Source organism: Callorhinus ursinus, unplaced genomic scaffold, assembly GCF_003265705.2.
Source record: "Callorhinus ursinus isolate GAN/ISIS: 27379988/994484 unplaced genomic scaffold, GSC_fseal_2.0 scaffold40, whole genome shotgun sequence".
Lineage (NCBI taxonomy): Eukaryota > Metazoa > Chordata > Mammalia > Carnivora > Otariidae > Callorhinus > Callorhinus ursinus.
The window spans coordinates 7,356,423-7,374,302 of record NW_027397102.1 but is presented as its reverse complement, the minus strand read 5'-3'; the positions used below and the strand labels follow the sequence as shown (position 1 = coordinate 7,374,302).

General features: G+C 37.5%; 2 pseudogenes; both read left to right on the top strand.

Moving 5' to 3' along the window:
• Window positions 1-17,017, top strand: part of LOC112822662 (cytochrome c oxidase subunit 6A1, mitochondrial pseudogene) — an 824,062-nt pseudogene extending 807,045 nt beyond the window's left edge.
• LOC112813676 (cytochrome c oxidase subunit 6A1, mitochondrial pseudogene) lies at window positions 16,499-16,894 on the top strand (annotated as a pseudogene).
• Window positions 17,018-17,880: the final 863 nt, after the last annotated feature.

Here is a 17,880-nt window from a genome sequence, read left to right as displayed (position 1 = left end):
CTCAAAGTGTCCTTTAAATATTTCTTGAAGGGCTGGTTCAGTGGTCATGAGCTCCTTTAGTTTGTGTCTGAGAAACTCTTTCTCTCTCTTTCTATTCTGAATGATAGCCTTGCTGGAGAGAGCATTCTTGCCTGTAGATTTTTCCCATTCAGCACTTTGATATATCATACCACTCCCTTCTGGTCTGCAAATTTGCTGCTGGGAAAAAAAAACAAAACACAACAACAACACCGATAGCCTCATGGGTTTTCTCTTGTATGTGACTGTCTTCTTTTGTCTTGTGCTTTTATTTTGTTTTTCTTTATCACTACATTTTACATTTTAATTACAGTATGTCTGGATGTGGATATCTGCTTTTGTTGATTTTGTTGGGATTTCTTTGTACCTCTTGGATCTGGATATCTGTTTCCTTCCCCAGATTAGGGAAGTTTTAAGCTACTATTTCCTCAAATAAATTTTATGCCAACCTTTGTCTCTCTTCTTCTAGGATCCCTAGAATGTGAATGCTATTATGCTTGATAGAGTCACTGAGTTCCCTATGTCTATTCTCTGTATGTAGTGTCTGTTGTCTCTCATCTGTTCAACTTGATTACTTTTCATTATTCTATCTTCCAGTATGCAGATATGTCCCTCTGCTTCCTGTAGCCTACTGACTACTCCATCTATTGTTTTAATTTCATTTATTTATTTCTTCATCTTTGATTAGTTATTTTTTATCTCTTTGTTAAATGTCTCACTGATGTCTTCTACTCTTTTCTCCAGTCCAGTGAGTATCTTTGTGATTATTACTTTAAATTCTCTAATAAGCATACTAGTTATTTATTTTTTGCTTAGATTTCCTGCTATGATTTTGTCATGTTCTGTCATTTGGGACAAATTCCTCTGTTTTCTCCTTTTTTTTTTTCTATATCTCTGTGTCTGTTTCTGTATGTTAGGAATGTCAGCTACATCTTCTGCTCTTGAAAGTAGTGGCTTTATGAAGAAGAGGTTCTGTAGTGCTTTGTAGTTCTGTGTGCCCTGTTCACCACAACATGGTATTTCCAAGGAGTCTCATGTATGTGCTAGTGTGCTGCTATTGTGTCCGTGTAGCTCTCCCTTTCATTTTTTTCAATGGTTAATGCATTTATTTTTCTTTATTATGTTCAATTAGCCACAGTATAGTACATCATTAGTTTTGATATAATGTTCAATGATTCCTTAGTTGCATATAACACATAGTGCTCATCACAACACAATACAGACTTCTGCACTGACTCTCTACCTGTTGTAGACTGCACTTGCTCTCTGTGGTGTTAATGAGTCCCCAGCAGGCTGGCTCTGAGAGGGAGTGACCACTGGACAGTTCCAGAGTCAGGCAGTAGGGCTAGCAATATTTGTATTGAATCCCTAGTCCCAGGCTGGGTTCCCCTAAGCTCAGTGGTGGGCACAGACACTGTGCCTGTTAATGACAGTGGCTGTGGGCAAGGCACAAGGCTGAGAGGGTTGAAGAAGGGGCACATGGGCCTGGGTGCTTTTCACAGCATTTGTGCACCCCGAGGCTAGGCAAGGAGTGCAGAGGTGGCTGGAGGTGTGTGGCAGCTGCGTGGGTTCAAGTAGCCTTAGTAATATTGCACTGAGCCACTAGTCCTAACACTAATTTTCAAAGCTCAGTGGCAGCCTAGGGTGTGGTGCACAGCAACAGCAATGGCCGGGGCATTCAGTATCTGTGTGAGCAGCAGCTGGGTAAGGCATCTGTGTGCCCAGTGGCAAAGCACAGCAAGTGGCATTTGTGTGCATGGTTGTTGGACACTGAGCGAGGCTACTGCATGCAGGATGTCTATACATGAGGCTTACTGGGCAGGGTGTGCCACAGTGTTAGCAAAGTTTGTGCTGAGCCCACAGCAAAGGTCAGCAGGCTTGAGGTTGGGGAGTCTTCAGGAGAACTCATGGGGCATGCACTTCTAGCTGCTTCGTAGCAAGTGTCTGTGCAGTACTGCCTCTTGCAGGTGGCTCAGTGTTTATGCTGAGGGGTGGAGGATTAATATGGTGCCCTCCAGCTCTCCTTTGTTCCCTGAAGACATGATTACATAACAATAAAAATAAAAATGAAAATGTTCCCTGAGGAGTCCCCCAACATCCTCCAAAATCAGTATAAACAGATCTCCTTGCGATTGTACAAGCTGTGGCTTCTATGTTTCCTCTCCTCAGGCTGTTTTCTCTTTAAAGGCAGGGATCCTGTTATCACTGACCCTCCAGACTTTCCCTCCCATTTCACCCAGAGCTGCATTGGCAGACTTTTACAGCTCCAGGCTCCAAGTCCCACTGGTTATGCAAACTCACAGAATTCAGCACACCTGGTTTTCAAGGCCAGAAGTTATGGAGATTCATTTTTTGTGTGGGCTCCCTGGTGCTTACCCCTCTCAACAACTGCAACTTCCTCCTTCCTGCAGGCAGCTCTAGACCACCATTTCTGCCCTTCTTAACTTCTCTAATGCAGCTTCTTTACATTTAGTTGTGAAGTTTGTTTTGGCAAATATCTTCAGATTGCTCTCTGGCTTAATGAATTGGATGTGAGTGATATCTAGTTGTAAAGTGGGATGGTGTGAGCTTAGGGTTCTCTTACTCTGCCATCTTTTACACCCCACCCTAAATAATATTTTCTCATAATCCACATTCCATCCGGAAATATTTTGACCTCCCAATGTATTTTTTCTTTAATTTACTTGCATTAACATTCACAGTGTTGTACTATAAAGGTCCATGGGTTTTGACAAATGCATATATCATGTACTCACCATTACTGTACCATGAATATTAGTTTTGCACCATTTGCTCTAAAACAAATTCTCTGTACTTCTCCTTACGCATTAACTCCTCCTTGAAACCCTGGCAACTACTTATCTGTTTCCTCTCCTTATATATTATCTTTTCCAGAATATTATATAAAGAGAATATGGAGTGTAAATGAATATCAGGGAGTATGTAGCATTTTCAGACTATCTCTTTTCACTTTGAAAGAAATGCATTTAAGATACATTTTATGTGGATTGATAGTTTACTCTTTTTTATTTATTTATTTTATTTATTTTATTTTATTATATTAATCACCATACATTACATCATTAGTTTTTGATGTAGTGTTCCATGATTCATTGCATATAACACCCAGTGCTCCATTCAGTACGTGCCCTCTTTAATACCCATCACCAGGCTAACCCATCCCCACACCCCCCTCCCCTCTAGAACCCTCAGTTTGTTTCTTAGAGTCCATAGTCTCTCATGGTTCATCTCCCCCTCCGATATTCCCCCTTCATTTTTCCCTTCCTACTATCTTCTTTTTATTTTTTAACATATAGTGTATTATTTCTTTCCAAGGTACAGGTCTGTGATTCAACAGTCTTATACAATTCACAGCACTCACCATAGCACATACCCTTCCCAATGTCTATCACCCAGCCACCCCATCCTTTTCACCCCCCACCACTCCAGCAACCCTCAGTTTGTTTCCTGAGATTAAAAATTCCTCATATCACTGAGGTCATATGATACATGTTTTTCTCTGATTGACTTATTTCGCTCAGCATAATACCCTCCAGTTCCTTCCACGTTGTTGCAAATGGCAAGATTTCATTCCTTTTGATGGCTGCATAATATTCCATTGTATATATATACCACCTCATCTTTATCCATTCATCTGTCAAAGGACATCTTGGCTCTTTCCACAGTTTGGCTATTGTGGACATTGCTTCTATAAACATCGGGGTGCATATACCCCTTCAGATCCCTACATTTGTATCTTCGGAGTAAATACCCAGTAGTGCAATTGCTGAGTCGTATGGTAGCTCTACTTTCAACTTTTTGAGGAAATTCCATGCTGTTTTCCAGAGTGGCTGCACCAGCTTGCATTCCCAGCAACAGTGTAAGAGGGTTCCACTTTCTCCACATCCTCACCAACATCTGTCATTTCCTGACTTGTTAATTTTAGCCATTCTGACTGGTGTGAGGTGGTATCTCATTGAGGTTTTGATTTGGATTTCACTGATGCCGAGTGATGTGGAGCACTTTTTCATGTGTCTGTTGGCCATTTGGATGTCTTCTTTGGAAAAATGTCTGTTCATGTCTTCTGCCCATTTCTTGATTGGATCATTTGTTCTTTGGTTGTTGAGTTACTCTTTTTTTATTAATGAACAGTATTTCATTGTATGGATGTATCAGTTTGTTTATCAATTCACTCAATTGCTTCCTGTTTTGGTGACAATAAAGTTACTATTAACAGCAGCTTTTTGTGTTCAAGTCTCTGTGTAAACATAAGTTTTCAATTCACTAGGGTAAATATGTAGAAGTGGGATTTGTGAGCCATATGGTATGATTAGGTTTAACTTTATAAGAAACTGTTAAATTGCCTTCTAAAGTAGCTGTATAATTTATATTCCCACTAGCAACAAATTGGAATTACTGTAAGTCTACATCCTTACCAACAATTGTTATTGTCAATTTTTTTTTTTATCCAGTCTAACTGGTATGTAGTGGTATCTTACTGCTGTTTTTAGATTATTTCTAGCTTTCCAATCTCTACAGTATAGAAATGTTGGAATGGATGTTGAGTGCCAATTCACTATATCTACAAGTCTTTCGAGTTGGTTGGTGCTACTAAGAAAGCAAATGGGAAAGGCATTTACCTCTGTTGACATTTTCTATAAAGCTGGTACTGATACTAATTCATGTATGTAGAGAATTATTGCTCAAATGAAAATCAAAGTCCAAACACCTCAGTGGAAAACCCAGGGGAAAAAAATAATACCATTTGATCTAACTCAAAAAAGTAATTTTAAGCACCCACTATCCACAAGATGTTGAGTTAAGCAATGCAAAAATTTCAAGGATGACTATGAAACAATTCTGGCCTATTAAGGAGCCTATATATTTTTTTCCTTCCAGGAATACTTGGATAAACTTCCTTTCCTCACTTTATTGGGTTATGTATCTGTCTTCTGTGTACACAGAGCATAATAGGCCATAATTTTATAAATAGAGTAATATTTTCAACTTTTAGAGGAATCTCCATACTGTTTTCCAGAGTGGCTACACCAACTTGCATTCCCACCAACAGTGTAGGAGGTTTCCACTTTCTCTGCATCCTTGCCAACATCTGTCATTTCCTAACTTATTAATTTTAGCCATTCTGACTGGTGTGATGTGGCATCTCATTGTGGTTTTGATTTATATTTCCCTGATGATGAGTGAAGTTGAGCACTTTTTCATATGTTTATTGGCCATTTGGACATCATCTTTGCAGAAATGTCTGTTCATGTCATCTGCCCATTTCTTGATTGGATTATTTATTCTTTAGGTGTTGAGTTTGATAAGTTCTTTATAGATTTTGGATACTAGCCCTTTATCTGGTATGTCATTTGCAAATATCTTCTCCCATTCTCTCAGCTGGTTCTGTCTTTGCTGTGCAAAAGCTTTTTATCCTGATGAATCCCAATAGCTCATTTTTGCCTTTGTTTCCCTTGCTTTTGTTTCTTTTTTCTTAAAGATTTTATTTATTCATTTATTTATTTATTTGAGAGAGAGAGAGAGAGAGAGAGAGCACAAGCAGGGGGAGAGGCAGAAGGAGAGGGAGAAGCAGGTTCCCTGTGGGGCTCGATCCCAGGACCCCAGGATCATGATCTGAGCCAAAGGCAGTTGCTTAACAGACAGAGCCACCCAGGTGTCCCATGTTTCCCTTGTCTTTGGGGACGTGTCAAGCAAGAAGGTGCAGCAGCCAAGCTCAAAGAGGTTGTTGCCTGTGTTCTCCTCCAGGATTTTGATGGATTCCTGTCTCACATTTAGGTCTCTCATCCATTTTAAGTCTACTTTTGTGTATGGTGTAAGGAAATGGACCAGTTTCATTCTTCTGCATGTGGCTGTCCAACTTTCCCAACACCATTTGTTGAAGAGACTGTTTTTTCCATTGGATATTCTTTCCTGCTTTGTTGATTAGTTGACCATAGATTTGAGGGTCCATTTCTGAGTTCTCTATTCTGTTCCATTGATCTAGATGTCTGTTTTTGTGCCAGTACCATACTGTGTTGCTGTACACAGCTTTGTAATAGAGCTTGAAGTCTGGAATTGTGATGTTACCAGCTTTGGTTTTCTTTTTTAAAATTCCTTTGGTTTTTCAGGGTCTTTTCTGGTTCTATACAAATTTTAGGATTATTTGTTCCAGTTCTGTGAAAAAAGTTGATGGTATTTTGATAGGGATTGCATTGACTATGTAGATTGCTCTAGGTAGCATAAACATTTAAACAATATTTATTCTTTCAATCCATGCACATGGAATGTTTTTCCATTTCTTTGTGTCTTCCTCAGTTTCTTTCATGGTTTTTTATAGTTTTCTGAATACAGATCTTTTGCCTCTTGGGTTAGGTTTATTCCTAGATATCTTATGTTTGTGTTGCAATTGTAAATGGGATCAACTCCTTAATTTATCTTTCTTCTGTCTCATTGTTGGGGTATAGAAATGCAACTCATTACTGTGCATTGATTTTATATCTTGCCGCTTTACTGAATTCCGTATGAGTTCCAGCAATTTTGGGGTGGAGTCCTTGAGGTTTTCCACATAAAGTATCATATCATCTTCAAAGAGTGAGAGTTTGACTTATTTGCCTATTTGGATGGTTTTATTTGTTTTTGTTGTCTGATTGTTGAAGCTAAGACTTCTAGTACTATGTTGAACAGCAGTGGTGATAGTGGACATCCCTGTTGTATTCTTGACCTTAGGGGAAAAGCTCTCCATTTCTCCCCATTGAGAATGACATTCTCTGTGGGTTTTTCATAGATGGCTTTCATGATATTGAGGTATGTACCCTCTATCCCCCCACTGTGAAGAGTTTTAATCAAGGAAGGATGCTATATTTTGTCTAACGCTTTTTTTGCATCTATTGAGAGGATCATATGGTTCTTGTCCTTTCTTTTATTTATGTAGTGTATCACACTGGTTGATTTGTAGATGTTGAACTAACCTTGCAGCCCAGGAATAAATCCAACTTGGTTGTGGTGAATAATGCTTTTAATGTATGGTTGGATCCTATTGGCTAATATTTTGGTTCCTCAAAAAGTTGGAAATTTAGCTACCCTATGACCCAGCAACTGCATTACTGGGTATTTACCCCAAAGATACAAAGGTAGTGATCTGAAGAGGCACCTGCACCCCAAAGTTTATAGCAGTAATGTACACAATAGCCAAACTATGGAATGAGCCCAGATGTCCATCAACAGGTGAGTGGATAAAGATGTGGTGTGTGTGTGTGTGTGTGTGTGTGTGTGTGTGTGTGTGTGTGAATATTATGAAGCCATCAAAAAATGAAATCTTGTCATTTGCAATGACATGGATGGAACTAGAGGGTATTATGCTAAGTGAAATAAGTCAATCAGAGAAAGACAATTATACGATCTCACTGATATGCAGAACTTAAGAAACAAGGCAGAGGATCAAAGGGGAAGAGAGGAAAAAATGAAATAAGACAAAATTAGAGATGGAGACAGACCATAAGAGACTCTTAATCTTAGGCAACAAACTGAGGGTTGCTGGAGGGGTGGGGTATGAGGGGATGGGGTGGCTGGATGGTGGACATTGGGGAGCGTATGTGTCATGGTGAGCGCTGGGTGTTGAGTAAGACTGATGAATCGCAGACCTGTACCCATGAAATGGATAATACATTATATGTTAATTTAAAAAAATAAGTAAAAGCTAGAACTCATTTGGATCTAGTGACAATTTTAATGGTAAATAATAAAATAAAATTTTCAGTGATAATAAAATTTTCCAGTTCTTAGCTTAAAAATTAAATACATACATAGTAATACGAAAACACGAACAATCCTAGATTCTAATCCATATGTCATAGATTTCAATCCAGGTACCATGCTTTACAAACTTTGAAACATTGCATATATTTTCTTAATCTCTAATTATTTTTGAATTCTTATTTTTGAAATGTAAATAGTATTACATTTATGTCAAAGATATTTAAATATGTTCCTAATGTGCCTAGTGTATTTAAAATGAATAGTATACAGTAAAAGTTTAGTAAAGGAAGCAATTAGGAATATTTACTAGAGGGTTAACTAGTACACAAAATCACTAGTAGCTCTCATAAGAGTCAGTTAAAAGATGTATTGGGGAGGGGTTCAGAAAAGGAAAAGATCACATCTAATAAGAATGATCAGATAGTTTTATGAAATAATTGGGATTTGATCTGGGCCTTGAAATTTGGATAAAATCCCAACAGGTGGAATCTAGAAACATGGCATTCCATAGATAAGCAGCATCTCTAGCAAGACATTTCTTTGCATATGGGTAAAAGGACAGTGAGATTTCAAATGTGATTTGGCAAAAATGTTTTTCATTAATTTTTGCTTTTGCAAACCACCCCTAATGGTGACATATATACATAGTATATTGGAAACAAATGGGATCAAAGAATATTAAAGAAAAAAAGAAATATCACATGCCTAAAATCTTGGAATATGAGAAGGCTAAGGACTAGTTTCAGGATTTATTCTAAGTTTCAAATCCAATATTTAAGATGTTTAGTACTAAAAGTCATGTCTCATTATTTGCCTCACAAGGCACATTTTTTTAACATGTTTCATTCTTCCCTGCCCTGCAACATACAGGTTTTTCTTACAGAAATGTTAAACAATTATTTTCTTCCTTATTTCACTATTTTTTAAGTTTTTATTTTAATTACAGTTAGTTAACATACAGTGTTATGTTAGTTTCAAGTGTACAATATAGTAACTCAGCAGTCCCATACATCACCCTGTGCTCATCACCAGTCACTCTTTAGTCCTTGTCACTTATTTAATTCAACCCCCCACTTATCTCCCCTCTGGTAACCATCAAATTTGTCCTCTATAATTAAGAGTCTGTTTCTTGCTTTGTCTCTCTCATTTTTCCCCTTAGCTTGTTTGTTTTGTTTCTTAAATTCCACATATCAGTGAAATCATATGGTATTTAACTTTCTCTGATAATTTCCCTTAGCATTATACCCACTAGAACTATCCATGTTGTTGCAAATGGCAAGATTTCATACATTTTTATGGCTGAGTAATATTCTATTGTGTATATATATACCACATCTTCTTTTTCCACTGATCAACTGATGGACACTTGGGCAGCTTCCACATCTTGGTTACTGTAAATAATGCTGCTCATATATCCCTTTGAATTAGTGTTGTCGTATTCTTTGTGTAAATACCCAGGAAGGTAATTCTGGGTAGTAGAATAGTTCTATTTATAACTTTGTGAGGAATTGCCATACTGTTTTCCACAGTGGTTGTACCAGTTTGCATTCCCACCTACAGTGCATGAGTGTTCTTTTTTCTCCACATCCTTGCCAAATATTGTTTCTTGAGTTTTTTTCATTTGTTTTTGTTTTTGTTTTTGTTTTGTTTTGTTCTCATTTTGCCACTCTGACAAGTATGAGGTGATACCTCATTGTCATTTAGATTTACATTTCCCTGATTATAAGTGATGATGAGCATCTTTTCATGTATCTGTTGGCCACATGGATTTCTTCTTTGGAGAAATATCGGTTCATGTCTTCTACACTTTTGAATTGGATTATTTGTTTTTGGGTGTTGAATTTCATAAGTTCTTTTGGATACTGTCCTCCAGCAAAGACATTCGGGAACCACAGCAACAGGCCCCTACACAGAAGATCCGCAAGAACAGCCAGCCAAGACCAAGTTTACAGATCAATGAGAAAGGCAGAACTCCAGAGTTAGGAGAATACTGCACATAGAATCCATAGTTTTTTAACCATGATTTTTTAGTCTTTCAAAGTTAATTTTTTTAACTTTTTGTTTTTTTAATTTTTCTTTTTCCCTTTTTCAACCAACATCTTATCAATCCCTTTTTTAGAAAACATTTTTATTTTTCATTTTTAGAGTCATATTCTATCCCTTCATAGTAGTTACCTTATTGTTGGCATATATATATAAGTTGTACACTCTTTAAAAATTTTGAGATACAGTTTCTTCTAACAGATCAAAATATAACCTAAATCTCTAGTGTATGGCTTTGTTCTAGTTTCCTGCCTGATCACATTCTCTCCCTTTTTTTAAAATCCTATACTTTCTTTTTTCAAACAACTTATCTTATCAATTCATTTTATAATTTTTTTTATAATTTTCATCTTCACAGTCATATTCCATCCCTTCATTGTATCAACCCTTACTTTTGCATATAGATCAGTTTTTCTTTCTTTAAAATTTTGGGAGGCACTTTTTTCTAACAGACCAAAATACACCCAAAATCCAGTGTGTGGCACTGATTTATGCACCAGTCTGATCATAATTGATCATAATCTGTTTTTTTGTTTTGTTTTGTTCTGTTTTTGTTTGTTTTTCTCTTTTTCTTTTTCTTTTTTCTTTCTTTCCCTTTCTTTTCTTTTTTCTTCAGGTCTTTCTGATTTGTTTAAAGTATATTTTCTGGGGACATTGTTACCCCATTAGCATCTTGTTCTCTCATTCATCTATTCTCCTCTGGACAAAATGACAAGACGGAAAAAATCACCTCAAAAAAAATAACAAGAGGCAGTACCGACTGCCAGGGACCTACTCAATATGAACATTAGTATGATGTCAGAACTAGAGTTCAAAATCATGATTTTAAAGATACTAGCTGGGCTTGAAAAAAGCATGGAAGTTATTAAAGAAACCTTTTCTGGAGAAACAAAAGAACTAAAATCTAACCAAGTCGAAATCAAAAGGGCTATTAATGAGGTGCAATAAAAAAGGGGACGCTAACTGCTAGGATAAATGAAGTAGAAGAGAGAATCCATGATATAGAAGACCAAATGATGGAAAATAAAGAAGCTGAGAGAGAGATAAACAACTACTGGATCACGAGGGCAGAATTCGAGAGATAAGCGATACCATAAGATGAAACAACATTAGAATAATTGGGATCCCAGAAGAAAAAGAGAGAGGGGGGCAGAAGGTATATTGGAGCAAATTATAGCAGACAAATTACCTAATTTGGGGAAGGAAACAGGTATCAAAATCCAGGAGGAACAGAGAAGCCCTCTCAAAATCAATATAAATATGTCCACTCCCCGACATCTAAGAGTAAAACTTTCGATTCTCAGAGATAAAGAGAAAACCCGGAAAGCAGGTCAGGAGAAGAGATATGTAACCTACAATGGTAGAAACATTAGATTGGCAACAGACCTATCCACAGAGACCTGGAAGGCCAGAAAGGACTGGCATAATATATTCAGTGCACTAAACGAGAAAAATATGCAGCCTAGAATACTATATCCAGCAAGGTTGTCATTGAAAATGGAAGAAGATATAAAAAGCTTCCAGGACAAACAAAAACTAAAGGAATTTGCAAACACGATACCAGCCCTACAAGAAATATTGAAAGGGATCCTCTAGGCAAAGAGAGAGCCTAAAAGCAGCATAGACCAGAAAGGAATACAGACAATATACAGTAACAGTCACCTTACAGGCAATACAGTGGCACTAAATTCATATCGTTCAATAGTTACCCTGAATGTAAATGGGCTAAATGCCCCAATCAAAAGACACAGACTATCAGATTGGATTTAAAAACAAGACCCATTGATATGCTGTCTGCAAAGGATTCATTTTAGACTCAAAGACACCCCCAGATTGAAGGTGAGGGGGTGGAAAACCATTTACCATGCTAATGGACACCAAAAGAAAGCTGGGGTGGCTATCCTTATATCAGACAAATTAGATTTTAAACCAAAGACTGCAATAAGAAATAAGGAAGGACACTATCCTACTTAAAGGGTCTATCCAACAAGAATATCTAATAATTGTAAATGTCTATGCCCCTAACATGGGAGCAGCCAATTATATAAGGAAATTAATAACAAAAGCAAAGAAACACATTGACAACAATAAAATAATAGTGGGGACTTTAACACCCCCCTTACCGAAATGGACAGATCATCTAAGCAAAAGATCAACAAAGAAATAAAGACTTTAAATGAAACACTGGACCAAATGGACTTCACAGATATATTCAGAACATTCTATCCCAAAGCAAGAATACACATTCTTCTCAAGTGCGCATGGAATGTTCTCCAGAATAGATCACATCCTAGGTCACAAATTAGGTCTCAACCAGTACCAAAAGATTGGGATCATTCCCTGCATATTTTCAGATCACAATGCTTGAAACTAGAACTCAATCACAAGAGGAATGTCGGAAAAAACTCAAATACATAGAGGCTAAAGGGCATCCTACTAAAGAATGAATGGGTCAACCAGGAAATTAAAGAAGAATTTAAAAAATTCATGGAAACCAATGAAAATGAAAACACAACTGTTCAAAATCTTTGGGATGCAGCAGAGTCAGTCCTAAGAGGAAAGTATATAGCAATACAAGCCTTTCTCAAGAAACAAGAAAGGTCTCAAATACACCACCTAACCCTACACCTAAAGGAGCTGGAGAAAAAACAGCAAATAAAGCCTAAACCCAGCAGGAGAAGAGAAATAATAAAGATCAGAGCAGAAGTCAATGAAATAGAAACCAAAAGAACAGTAGAACAGATCAACGAAACTAGAAGCTGTTTTTTTGTAAGAATTAACAAGATTGATAAACTGCTGGCCAGACTTATCAAAAAGAAAAGAGAAATGACCCAAATCAACAAAATCATGAAAGAAAGAAGAGAGATCACAACCAACACCAAAGAAATACAAACAATTATAAGAACATATTATGAGCCAGGAAATTAGATAACCTGGAAGAAATGGATGCATTCCTATAGATGTATCAACTACCAAAACAGAACCAGTAAGAAATAGAAAACCTGAACAGACTATAACCACTAAGGAAATTGAAGCAGTCATCAAAAATCTCCCAAAAACCAAACCCCCAGGGCCAGATGGCTTCCCAGGGGAATTCTACCAAACATTTAAAGAAGAATTAATACCTATTCTCCTGAAACTGTTACAAAAAGTAGAAAAGGAAGGAAAACTTCCAAACTCGTTTTATGAGGCCACCATAACCTTGATCCCAAAACCAGACAAAGACCCCATCAAAAAAAGGAGAATTACAGACCAATATCCTTGATGAACATGGATGCAAAAATTCTCACCAAAATACTAGCCAATACGATCCAACCGTACATGAAAAGGATTATTCACCATGACCAAGTGGGATTTACTCCTGGGTTGCAAGTTTGGTTCAACATCCACAAATCAATCAATGTGATACAATACATTAACAACAGAAAGAACAAGAATTATATGATCCTCTCAATAGATGCAGAAAAGTACAGCATCCTTTCCTGATCAAAACTCTTCAGAGTATAGGGATAGAGGGTACATACCTCAATATCATAAAAGCCATCTATGAAAAACCCACAGAGAATATTATTTTCAATGGGGAAAAGATGAGAGCTTTTCCCTTAAGATCAGCAACACAACAAGCACTCTCACCACTATTGTTCAATATAGTACTAGAAGTCTTAGCAACAGCAATCAGACAACAAAAAGAAATGAAAGTATACAAATTGCAAAGAAGAATTCAAAAATCTCTCTTCACAGATGACATGATACTTTATGTGGAAAATCCAAAAGTCTCCACCCCTAAATTGCTAGAACTCATACAGCAATTCAGTAATGTGGCAGGATACAAAATCAATGCACAGAAATCAGTTGCTTTCTTATAAACTAACAATGCAATTGTAGAAAGAGAAATTGAGGGATCGATTCCATTTACAATAGCACCAAAAACCATAAGATATCTTGGAATAAACCTAACCAAAGAGGGAAAGGATCTATACTCTAGGAACTACAGAACACTCATGAAAGAAATTGAAGAAGACACAAAAAGATGGAAAAACAGTCCATGCTCATGGATCAGAAGATAAACATTGTTAAAATGTTTATGCTATCCAGAGCAATCTAAACCTTCAATGCCATCCCAATCAAAATTCCGATGACATTTTTCAAAGTGCTGGAACAAACAATCCTAAAATTTGTATGGAATTAGAAAAGACCCTGAGTCACCAAGAAATGTTGAAAAAGAAAAACAAAGCTGGGGGCATCACGTTGCCCAATTTCAAGGTATATTACAAAGCAATGATCACCAAAACAGCAGGGTACTGGCACAAAAACAGACAAATAGACCAACGGAACCGAATAGAGAGCCCATATATGGACCCTCAACTCTATGGTCAAATAATCTTCAACAAAGCAGGAAAAAAATATGCAATGGAGAAAAAGACAGTCTCTTCAATAAATAGTGCTGGGAAAATTGGACAGCCACATGCAGAAGAATGAAACTCGATTATTCTCTAACACCCTACACAAAGATAAACTCAAAATGGATGAAAGACCTCATTTTGAGGCAGGAATCCATCAAAATCCTAGAGGAGAACATAAGCAATAACCTCTTTGACATTAGCCACAGCAACTTCTTTCAAGATACATCTCCAAAGGCAAGTGAAGCAAAAGCAAAAATGAACTTTTGGGACTTCACCAAGATAAAAAGCTTCTGCATGGCAAAGGAAACAGTCAACAAAACAAAAAGTCAACCCACAGAATGGGAGAAGATATTTGCAAATGACACTACAGACAAAGCACTGATTTCCAAGATCTATAAAGAACTTCTCAAACTCAATACTCAAAAACCAAATAATCAAGTCAAAAATGGGCAGAAGACATGAACAGACACTTCTCCAACGAAGACATACAAATGGCTAACAGGCATATGAAAAAATGTTCATTATTATTAGCCATCAGGGAAATTCAAATTAAAACATTGAGATACCACCTTATACCAGTTAGAATGGCAAAAATTCACAAAGCAAAAACAACAAATGTTGGACAGATTGTGGAGAAAGGGGATCCCTCTTACCCTGTTGGCGGGAATGCAAGTAGGTGTAGCCACTTTGGAAAATAGTGTGGAATTTCCTCAAAAAAATTAAAAATAGAGCTACCCTATGACCCAGCAATTTCACTCCTGGGTATTGACACCAATGACACAGATGTAGTGAAAAAAAGGGCTATATGCACCCCAATGTTTATAGCAGAAATGTCCATAATACCCAAACTGTGGAAAGAGCTGAGACGCCCTTCAATAGACGAATGCATAAAGAAGATGTGGTCCATATAGGCAATGGAATATTACTCAGCCATCAGAAAGGATGAATAGCCCACTTTTACATCAACATGGATAGGACTGGAGAAGATTATGCTAAGTGGAATAATTCAAGCAGCAAAAGTCAATTATCATATGGTTTCACTTATTTGTGGAACATAAGGAATAGCATGGAAGGCATTAGGAGAAGGAAGGGAAAAATGAAGGGGGTGGAATCGGTGGGCATGGCTAAACATGAGAGACTATGGACTCCGAGAAACAACCTGAGGGTTTTAGAGGGGAGGAGTGTGGGGGTATCTTTAGCCCAGTGATAGATATTAAGGAGGGCACATATTTCATGGAGCGCTGGGTGTTATACAAAAACAATGAATCATGGATCACTACATCAAAAACTAATGATGTATGGTGACTAACATAACATAATAAAATTAAATTAAATTAAAGATAAATAAAAATATAAAGATAAAAGTAAGAAGAAGATATAATAAAAGTTAATTTAAAAACAAATCTGGGGCTGGGGTCTCATTTCACATTCCCTGATAGATTATCCTCTCTCTGGGAATAGATGTGGAAAGATAACAAGTCTTCTCTATTTTAGAAGGATATTGTGATAAATTTGCTTGAATTTCAGAAACGAAGATGTGGTCTATATTTAAGAGATTTGCACAGCCACTTCTTATGGCAGATGTGTTTGGCTATGACTCATTAATTTTCCAAGTGAGCCAAAAAGCCTGCTACTTTTGAGTGGGTCCCACAATAAGATGCAAGCTGCTCTGTCACTCAGCCATATAATTCAGTAGATGCATTGTTGCTAAAAGTGTCATTGGCAGTTAGGTACAATGTTTGGGTATTTGGCAGGTGCCATAGTTGAATTGGAGTGCAGGACAATAGGTTTTTGGATCAAAGCCTTGACATCATCCATGAATAATTAATATGCTTTTGAGAAATGCTCTTGGCTGGCTACTGGACCTTAGTAGACTGAATGTTTAACCGTGGGCTACCTTCTTACCATGTTATCTGAGCTGTCCATCATGAACTGGGTTTTATCTCACCCAGCAAGACATAAACTTCAATATGTGCACCAACAATCCATCACCAAGTGGAGGTGATATATACATGATCAGGTCCAAGCAGGCCCTGAAAACACAAATATGTGACTTAAATGTTTAAGGACTTCATCCTGGTATCAAGATCTGTATCACTCAGGGTTCTCTGGAGAAACACAGCCAATAGAAGATTGTATATCTGTGTGTCTAAAGCATACCTTACAAATATTGGAAGTTTGGTTCTAAACCATTGCAATATAGTGGATGTTGTAATAATTAGCAAAATTATTTTTTTTTGGTTTCCCAGAGCATGTAAAAGTTGTTTACACTATCTAAAATGGCAGTGGCAGTGGTAGCTGTGTCCCATCTGTCTGGGCTGCTAGGTCGGTCTGGGGCACAGCTGGGGCGGTCCATGTCAAGTGGCGCCCACAGCGAGAAGGACTCAGCTCGCATGTGGAAGGCTCTCACCTACGTCGTAGTGCTCTCTGGCATGGATGTGAGCATGCTGAATGTCTTCCTGAAGTGGCATCACAGAGAGCATGAGAGACCCGAGTTCGTTGCCTACCACCATCTCCGCATCAGGTCCAAGCCCTTTCCCTGGGGAGATGGTAATCATACTCTATTCCATAACTCTCACGTGAATTCACTTCCAACCGGCTATGAAGATGAATAAAGAGAACCTGGACCACCACCCAGGGGGACTACAGCATTGGTTTAGACCATGACTCTGCACACGGACAGAAAAGTCTATGGGACCTTAAGCTCACCTTCCCTACTTGTATCAAATGATGACCAGTATACGGATCTTCCATCCCTTTGCTTATGGTAGGAGATGGCTTAAATAAATAACTTAGATTGGTCCACGAAAAACAAAAAACAAACAAAAAAATTGATTACACTATACTGAGGTCTACTAAGAGTAAAATAGCATTATGTATAAAAAATAATGTATATACCTTAATTAAAAATACTTTATTGATAAAAATTGCTAACTATAATCTGCCCTGTTGTCAAGTATAATCTTTTCGCTGGTAGAAGGACTTGTCTCAAAGTTGAAAACTGTTGACTCTTCAGGGTGGTGGTTGATGAAATTTGGAGGGGCTGTGGCAATAAATAAGAAAATGATGTTGCTACATTGATTTATGCTTCCTTTCATTAGCAATTTCTCTGTAGCATATCATGTTGTTTAATAGCATTTTCCTCCCAGTAGAACTTCTTTTCTTTTTTTGTTCTGTTGTTTATTTATTTATTTATTTTTATTATGTTATGTTAGTCACCATACAGTAGATCATTAGTTTCTGATGTGTGTTCCATGATTCATTGTTTGCATATAACACCCTTTGCTCCATGCAATATGTGCCCTCCTTAATATCCATCACCTGGTTCACCCATCCCCCAACCCCCTCCCCGCTAAAACCCTCAGTTTGATTCCCAGAGTCCATAGTCTCTCATGGTTCATCTCCCCCTCTGACTCTCCTTCATTTTTCCCTTCCTTCTCCTGATGTCTTCCATGCTATTCCTTATGTTCCACAGATAAGTGAAACCATATAATTGTCTTTCTCTGCTTGACTTATTTCACTTAGCATAATCCCCTCCAGTTCTATCCATGTCAATGCAAATGCTGGGTATTCATCCTTTCTGATGGCTGAGTAATATTCCATTGTATATATGGACCACATCTTCTTTACTGATTCATCTGTTGAAGAACATCTCAGCTCC